Raw genomic sequence first — 9,883 nt, 5'->3', positions numbered from 1 at the left:
TATATATATATATATATATATATATATATATATATATATACAAATTTGTTATCATGCTCGACGCCACAGCGCGCGATTGTGCGCGCCACGCAGGATAACAATTGTTTTTATTTTTTTTTATTTTTTTTTAAATTTATGAATTAAAAAAATAATTGAAAAAAAAAATAAAATAAAATATTTTTTTAAGAGTTTATTTTTAGGGTTCAGGCTTTGGTTGTAGTATTAAAATTTTTTTAAAAAAAAAATTTTACCTCTGGGTTTAGGCTTCCCAATTAGGTTATAGTGTTTGGTTTTAAAAAAAAATTAAAATAAAATTAATTTAAGCATTTATTGAGTATTGTAATATATTAAGGGGATATATTAAGGTATTAAAAATTTATATAAGGAAACGTTTAATTTTTTAATTGATTTTTTAAATTTAAAATATTAAAAAAAACAAAAAAAAAAAAAAACTGATCACAGACCGATCAGTACATATCCTGATCGGTCTGTGGACCAATCAGGACATATCTTGATTGATCTGTGGACCGATCAGGATATCCTGATCGGTCTGGGACATACGTCGCACACAGTCGCGCATTTTAAGTCCCGCAGGATATTATTTATATATATATATATACAAATTTGTTATCCTGCGCGACGCCACAGTGCGCGACTGTGCGCGCCGCGCAGGATAACAATTGTTTTTATTTTTTTTTAAATTTATGAATTAAAAAAATAATTGAAAAAAAAATAAAAAATAAAATATTTTTTTAAGAGTTTATTTTTAGGATTTAGGCTTTGGTTGTAGTATTAAAGTTATTTTTTTTTTTAGATTTTACCTCTGGGGTTTAGGTTTCCCAATTAGGTTATAGTGTTTGGTTTTAAAAAAAAATTAAAATAAAATTAATTTAAGCATTTATTGAGTATTGTAATATGTTAAGGGGATATATTAAGGTATTAAAAATTTATATAAGGAAATCTTTAATTTTTTAATTGATTTTTTAAATTTAAAATATTAAAAAAAACAAAAAAAATTAAAAAAAAAAGCTGATCACAGACCAATCAGTACATATCCTGATCGGACCATCAGGATCACAGACCGATCAGGACATATCCTGATCGGTCTAGGACATGCCGCGTCGACGTCGTGCACAGTCGCGCATCTTAAGTCCCGCGGGATATCAAAACTCATATACACTATATACAATATATATATATATATATATATATAATAACTTTTAAATTATTTTTTTCAACTTCATCACAAACTCATTAGTCATTCCCAAATAGCCGGTCTAGTCGGCGCCAGCCTTGAGTAATTTTAAATTAAACCTGGCTATTCCCTTGGGTGTTAATTATACTATCTGGGCTTTAGCTCGGGGTCCATTTTAAATTTTTTTTTTATATGCAATTGTTCATCCGATTAGCCCAAAATCCTCAAATCAAATCTCACGATCATCCCTGAGGCCATTTTTATATGCAATTTTTATCATCGACCGATCAACACTAAATTCCCAAACCGAATTCTGCGATCAACCCTAAATCCTCAAATTAGATTTCCGATCCCACCGCAGCTGCCATGGATTGACCATTGGAAAAAGAGGATCGCTAGCACTTGAACATTCCCCAGCCTTCAATGCAGATGTTCCTTACTTCCCTCTTGAATTATCGATGTGTGTGGTTATTTAGATTTTCTCCTGAAATTCATCATGATGGTGAAGTTAAGGGAAAAATTACATATATTTATCTGATCTCCAGTGGTTTCGTCAAATGATAAAATATAAGTCATGTTATTTGAATCTGTCCACTCAGTTAATAAGTTACTGTGTAAGTACTTAAGTTATTTTAACATCATATCAATAGAGAATGAGAGAAAGCAATATTCTATCATTTTAACCCAATAATTGATAATCTTTCGTGTGAGAGAATCGAGACTAATACATTTATTCCTAATGAGGAGTTTAAATCTCAAAGAGTAGAGTTTGATAAAATTTCTCTTGGACGAGATCTTGAATTACATATTTCGGTGTGCTAACATCTTGTTAATCATCGTGATGAAATTAGAACTTAAGAATTATTTCTTTGGACTTTGCTTTATATTTTTCCTTTTTCTTTGACCTTATTCTTGAGTTTAGAGTAGTTATCTTTGATACATGTAACCCTCCTCATCACAGCTGAAACATCTTACTTTTCATTTCTGCTTCCTTTTTAACAATTTGGTCATTTGTGTCCGGTCTAAATTGCTAGTCTTAAAATATTTCTCCATTTTCCTTACCAAGCATACTTGTCCATCTCCTTCCATTAATGACTCCGAATCTGATTTGCCCTGCTTTGCTATGCTTTGCTTTTAAAGCTAAGTTATGATTTGTCTTCTCTATTTCTTTCCTACCTATCATCTAGATTCATGTAATTTCATGGTTGAAAAAAAATCTTCGAACCATTTACCTCAATATTCTTGGAAATGTAGTATGAGTCTTCTATCAATACTCACTCTTTGAGTTTTCAAGAAGACATTTAGCACATATATGAGGATATCTCTATTTTTCTAGATTTTTAAGATCCATGAGAATCTTCTTTACCTTGGCATGTAGTTGTGCTATTTTTTCCCTTTTCTAGTAGAAGGTTGTTGAGTTGACTTCTTGGGAGATCACACCTTCATCCAACTCTAGGAATTTTTTCTAGAGGTTTTTGACAAAATTGTAGGTGTCGATCCGATTAGTTCATGCACTGGTAAAATGCTTAGCAAATGAAATTCGGCCTTACCATTAGCCATGAACTCTTTTCATTGTTTTTTGGATCCATTTTTGTTCCTCAAGTTCTTCTCCATCTACATTCTTGGATACTTCAAAATCATATTTAATACATAACATAATCTCAAAATCAATTTTAAAAAATACCTCCATTTTCTTTTTCATATTGTGAATTCAACCTCAAACTTCAATGGATAGATGTTTGATTCAGTCATTTCTCTTATTCTAGTTGCTTAGTCGACGATTAATCCTTCTGAGTAGTCTGGCTCTGATACCAAATATTGATATGACGAAAACGGTTCGGATCGCTAAAAGAGGAGTGAATAGCGACCTACAATTAAAATAATTTATTTCTCTTGCTAACTAACTAGCAAAGACACACACATTACAAATAAAAAGAACACAAAAAAATCACAGCACAAAATCATGTGGGCTTTGTGGTTGGTTGTAGCCGATGAGCTAGCAAGTTCATGTGTCAAATTCCTCGTTCCTATCGAGTCTTGTATAACTTTATAACATCTTCAGACTCTTCTTTCCTGGCAAAATAATCATAGCACAAAATCATGCAAGAAGTTAAGCATCTTTTAAGAGCGATCGAGGGTTCGCTACCGAAATACTAACCACATACAGTCAAGTGTGCATTGTCTGAAAATATTTACGAGAGAAGAAGGTTCTCAAATACAAATTAAATTCAACATTTTGGAAAAAAGAATTAGAAGATCAAATCATATGTAGCTTAACCATATATGGAAACAACATGAAAAAGCCTTTTCGAATTCCACAATCTTGAGTTCAACAAGCAAACAGCGCAACAGCTGTGGCAATTTATGAAGGTCCGAATTCCAAGAAATCAATCCCTGAATGGCATTGACTCACTCTAGTCATGTAACTCAATCCACCTATAATACAACATTGGTACAATTTTATGCAGGGAGATGATGTACCTCTAATCGTGTTAATTGTTAATTCCACATAATGAGAAACCAAAAGCTTGCTTGGGGCACTAGCACCATTGAACTTATGGAGAAAGAAATCAATGTAAGAGAAAGGAGTGACTGCTTGCATCTTCCATTTGAGGGTACTAAGCATCAGCAGCTCCATTCTCTAGATAGTCCTGGATTCAAAATACATATTTTGCATTCCCTACCTTCACGAAACAATTCACAAACGATTCACAACAAATTCACGATCAGAGAAGACCTTATGGAGTTTTTTTCATAAGACTATTTCTGACTTGCAAGTCCAGAGATAGAGGGATTTCAGTTTCCTCCATCTTGGCAGCCAATGACAAGCATGCCACAGATAATAATTGTATCATCCAAGCCTTGTCCTTAAGGATCGAAAAATGGAAAAGGAATTATAGTAATAAGATTCTTTCATTCAACCAAAAAGGAATGATTTCACAGGTGAGACCACACATTAAAGAATGAATAGATGGAATGTATATGCAAAGATCATATTACAGACAATTGGGGAAGTTCTTACTGGCAGCTCAATGGCAGAGAGGAATCGATCCAAGAAATTAATGGCTAAATATGAAAGATGTTGTAAAACCTTACGCTGCATGGATTCTAAAAGTCGAATAAGAATTCAAAGAAGAAATACAACAACAAGAACATGGATCTAGTATCTACGAATCATGGCATAACAAGAATAAAAGCTTTAAAGCAATAACATAAAACCTGATTGGAAGTGTGATCTCGTGCTCTTGAGGAAGTGGAAGAAAGAGGAGGAGAAGAAGGTTGGTCTTCCAAAGGGCTTAGGGGTGATGTGCCGAAAAATTCTAGGTAAATGAGGAACCAAAAGTTCTATAGGATTTTCCAAACCCTTAGGGACCTCCTTTTATATAGGCAATCAATGTTATCAGTCTATAGATGATAACGGATCAGGTTGAAGGGTTCTACACATTCAATAATCTGAAACTCAATAAACCTAAGTTAAATCACTTTAATAGATTCGACATACAACGTATAATTAAACCCAACAATTAGATATAATAACTAACAAAATATGCACTAAGTGGCCCAAAGTTGTAACGGGCATTAACTTGTTTGACATACAATAACATTCAGTAATCAGATTTTGTAGCTAGATTACCAAAATTTGCCAAGTGAATAACATGATATATATCAAAATGAAAGGTAAACTGAAAGGGGAATAAAAAGATATCAGCTTGTAGTGAGATTGTTAAGAAATCTATAGAAAAAATAACCAAAATCATATATAAGAAAAATTTCGTGCTAGCGGGAGAGATTGAAAATTTAGGGTCAGGAGAGGGATTTAGATTCTTGATTCAGCGACTGATTTGTCGTTGCAATCATAGATGAATCATGATTTTATCCCTATTTGTCTTTGAAATTAGTGACGAAACATGAATTCATCCCTGATTCGTCTCAAAATCAAGGACGAACTCATGAATTCATTCTTGTTTCAATGACGAAACATGAATTTGTCATTGAATCAGGGACCAATTCATGATTTGTTGTTGATTTCAACGACGAACTCTTGATTCGTTGCAAATTTAGCTGGTTAGGAGAGGGATTTAGATCCCTAATTCAGCAACGAATTCATGATTTATTGGGTGATCTTATTATATAAGAGTTTATGGTTTAATGCTAGGTTGAAGTGTTCTAATGTAAAGCCTATTATTTATAGGCTCTTTTCTTCATCAATTAGAAGAGCTTTTTCATTCAACACGTCTCTTTTGTTTTCTTTGTTGTTGTATAAGTGATATCAGAGTCAGGTTAAAAAAAAGTAGCAGCTTTCATCTTGCAGCATCAAAACTCAATGGCGTCTGAAAATAATTTTTTGCAACCTGCGATTCCATGTTTTGATGGTCATTATGACCATTGGAGTATGCTAATGGAGAATCCTCTATGGTCAAAAGAGTATTGGCCAATCGTTGAATCTAGAATTCAATCACCAGCAATAGATGCAGTCTTGACTGATGTCCAGAAAATAGACTTGGAAGGGAGAAAACTCAAAGACATGAAGCCAAAAAATTACCTTTTCCAGTCAATTGATTGGCCCATCTTGGAAACAATTCTTAGCAAAGAAACTTCCAAAGATATTTAGGGTTCCATGAAGAAAAAATATCAAGGCTCTGCTAAAGTGAAGCGTGCAAAGCTTCAAGCTTTGAGAAGAGATTTTTTGGAAATTATTTGTAGTGAGTAATAGACTCTGGTTGTTCACCGTTCAAGAATTCTTGTTTAGGCAATTCATATCATCCATACATAGTATTTTGATTTAAGATTCCAGTTCTTCCATGTTTCAACAGTAGCATATTGTTCCATGGAGCTAAGGTAAAAAATATGGATAAAAAGTGTTTTCACGACTCTACTGTTAGGATCTTCGGATGGCTAGAGAGGGGGGGGGTGTGAATAGCCTCCTCTAAAAGTTAACTAAATTCTTCAATCAAATCGTTAGCGCAGCGGAAATATGCACATGAAAATCTAATACAAAGAAAAGAAAGACACACACCACTAACACAAGTATATACTAGGTTCGGGGATAACTTGCCCCTACTCCTTGGCGTGTCCGTAAGGTGGACGATCCCTTGATCTTTCGGTAGATCACACCCCGGATAGATACCGACTAAAGATTTCTCCTTCTCGGTGGAGTAACCTCTCCACAAAGTCTCAAAAGATATGTAAAATCAAGCACAAGACTTACAGATCAGTGGCTAAACAGAATGAAGAAAGATCGCTCACAGCCACGCGAAGACAACGGTTAAACAGAGCACAAGAAGGAAGCACAGCCAAGAACTCAAAGCTCAGCACCCTTGCTTGATCGACCGAGAGTTGTCCACACAGAACCTCTCTTCATCCTTCTTCTTATGCCTCTGCTTCCACTGCGTTCAGCCTGTCCCAAATTGCTGTCAACCTGCACCGAATCCCTGCTGCAAGCTACGACATCGCCAATCACTCTTCCTCCTCCTCTGGTTCTCTGAACTCACACCAATAGAACCCATGGTCATCACTGGGGTCTCTGAGCTCGAACCAATGAGCAAGAGTCAAGCTGATTTCCAACTGTCGCAGCCAGATCACAGCCTGATCGCAGCCAGTAACCGTTGATGCTCCAATTGCACCATTTGCAGCAAAACACAGTAGAAAGAACCCTTTGTCTTATTCTTCTGATGGTGCTTAATTTGAATTTGAGCATTGGCATGATATCTGCAATCTGCAACTCAAAAAGCTAACAATAGATGGTTAATTCAGATGGATCAGAAGTTGCAGAGAAACAGCAGAAAACTTCAGACAGTATTGTGGATCGGTCAACAGATCGATCCATAGCTTGTTGGACCGATCAGGCTATGGCCTGATCGGTCCAGGAGAGCTCTGATCGGTCTGTGGACCGATCAGGCTATAGGTGGATCGGTCCACAGACCGATCCCCTATACTCTCTCCCAACTTAATCGCCTCCTGATCGGTCTCCAGACCGATCAGTAAATTTCACAGAATGTTACTGATGGGTTACTGATCGGTTTACAGACCGATTAGTAATTCTCACAGTGAGTTACTGATTGATTACTGATCGGTCCCCTGACCGATCAGACAACCATAGTATCACTCGATCGGTCAACAGACTGATCAGATATCCATAGTATCACTGGATCGGTTAACAAACCGATCCAACGCCTATGTGTTGGTGCAGCGGAGGCCGGCAAGAGGGGTGAATTGTTGTAAACAAAAAGTAACTATACCCTCCTCGTGCTTTCAACTCAGTTAGTGCAATAGTTAACAAAATAATAAATCAATAAAAAGAGACTCAGGAATTAACCTGGTTACAACCAAGGAGGTTGTTAATCCAGGGCAGTAGAAGCGCACTAAAAGAAACTCTCCTTTGCTGAAGGCGGAGAAGCCTTTTACACTTTCAAAAGCTCAGAACTATTGCTAGGAAACACTACAGATTGAATGCTTGAGTTATTTTGAATTCCTAGCTCCAGGGGCCTTTTTATAGCTCCTGGAAAGTCTATCCCGAGGGTCCAAGGCGCCTCCAACAAGGTTTAAGGCGCCTCTAGCTCGGTCAGCGGATAAAACTTTATCCGCAGCGCAAACGGTCAAAACAGACTGTTGAAGGTGCCTTGAACAGGCTTGAAGGCGCCTTCAAGCTTGTTTAAGGCGCCTTCAAGCTACAGTAACTTCTGCTACAGTAACTTTCTGCTACAGTAATTTCCAGCCTCTTTTGACTCCTTTTCTTCTTCGCTTTGGCTTCCGAAGCTCCATTCTTTTGGGTGATTACGGCCAACCGGAATAGGGCTCACCCGAACCCAATCCCGACCTTCTCCTCGAGCAGCCTTCCGTCCCGGCTTAACGTCCCTCGAACGCCGCGCACGCTCTTCACACCCACCGGAGTACTCTTCCGCAGCTCTCTCGTCCTTCGGACGCACCGAGCCCGTCGGCTCCCTTCCCGTGCCGTCCTTCTCGCTAGCTGCGTCTTCCGCTCGACATCCTATGCTCCTAAGCTCCTGTACACTCAGACACAGGGATCAAACACAGCAGGACCTAACTAACTTGGTTGATCACATCAAAACTACCACGAGGTCCAACAATCTCCCCCTTTTTGATGTGCATCAACCCAAGTTCAAGTTAGGGTTTAAAATAGACATAAAGAGTAATTTTAAAGAAAAAATTACTAAACTAACAAGTTAAGCATAATTTTTTGCAATTAGTAAAATTACAACACTTTTTATAAAAATAATAACAGAAATTTTAAATTTTTCTAACTCCCCCTAAACTTGTACTTTTCTCTCCCCCTTTGATCACAGCAAAAACGGGGTTAATAAAAATAGAGAGAATTATCCAACAATATGTTAGGTAAAATAAATGGTTCAAAAATATTCCAAGTAAGAATGAAATTTTGAAAAATTTTATAGGTAAAATTTTGCAAGTCAAAAAGTTTCCACAAAAAAATTTTCAAGTTAAAAAATTTTCCAAAAAATTTTAGTAAAATAAATTTTTGAATTTTTCAGAAGAATATTTAAAAAAAATTCTAAGTTAAATTACTTTTTAGAATTATAGAAAAGGCTTTTAACTTAGGCGAAAATAATAAATTATTTTTTATTATTATTAAAACAAAATTCATTCTCAAGTTATTGTCATTTCTCTAACCTTATTATGATATCTAAATTTCCACTTTAGTTTATCATAATTTTTTAGATTTAAGGAAAACAATATTAAGTATGCGAAAAATTGTTTTGACAAAATAATTGATAAAAGATCTTTTGATGATTCGTTCGACAAATTATTTTGTAACTCACAAGAATCTTTTGGCAATGTTTTTAGTTTCAGAAATTCTTTCAACAAAATAGTTGATAAAAAATATTTCGACGGTGTTTTTAATTGGAAAGATTCGTTCGACAAAATTTTTCCTAATCCAGAAAATTCTTTCGAAGATTTAATTTTTAATTCACAAAAATTTTCAGATACCTTCTCGATTAATGTAATTAATTGTTCAGAAGGTGGAGACCATACCTGACTTACCTTGTTAGCTGTTGATTCTCCCCCTGTCGAGTTGCTTTCTTCCGAAGTCTCTTCCCCTTCATCGGTGCTCATCTGGGATGAGCTTTCTGTGGCTTCAGGATGGAATTCGGCTATTGGGGTTGTTGCGGCATTTACCTTGGATTCGGACTCTTCATAGATCTTTAAGAACTTTTCCCAAAGTTCTTTTGCGCTATTGTACTCTCCGACTTTGTCGAGATCTTCATTTGGTATTGTGGTTAGAAGATTAAATTCAGCTCGCGCATTTGCCATCGACTCATCACGTTGCTTCTCGTTCCAGAGGTATTTCTCGAGCTCTTCTCCGTTTACTTTCTTTGGTGCTTCATAACCAGATTTCATTATTAAATAAATACCAAAATCAGACTTAAGGTATACCTCCATTTTTTGCTTCCATGAAGCAAACTCCCCCTCGAATGCAGGTGGGTAGTCACTGGCTCCGGCCATCGTCTAGATCTTCGTGCTCCAGTCGGCGGTTAGTCCTTCTGAGGCGGTCCGGCTTTGATACCACTTGTTGGTGCAGCGGAGGCCGGCAAGAGGGGGTGAATTGCTGTAAACAAAAAGTAACTATACCCTCCTCGTGCTTTCAACTCAGTTAGTGCAAAAGTTTACAAAATAATAAATCAATAAAAAGAGACTCAGGGATTAACCTGG

General features: G+C 36.2%; 1 pseudogene; it reads right to left on the bottom strand.

Moving 5' to 3' along the window:
* Positions 1-3,457: 3,457 nt before the first annotated feature.
* On the bottom strand, positions 3,458-4,800 carry LOC122019565 (annotated as a pseudogene).
* Positions 4,801-9,883: the final 5,083 nt, after the last annotated feature.

Source organism: Zingiber officinale, chromosome 9A, assembly GCF_018446385.1.
Source record: "Zingiber officinale cultivar Zhangliang chromosome 9A, Zo_v1.1, whole genome shotgun sequence".
In the NCBI taxonomy this organism is placed as follows: domain Eukaryota; kingdom Viridiplantae; phylum Streptophyta; class Magnoliopsida; order Zingiberales; family Zingiberaceae; genus Zingiber; species Zingiber officinale.
This window is presented reverse-complemented; position numbering and strand designations above follow the sequence as displayed.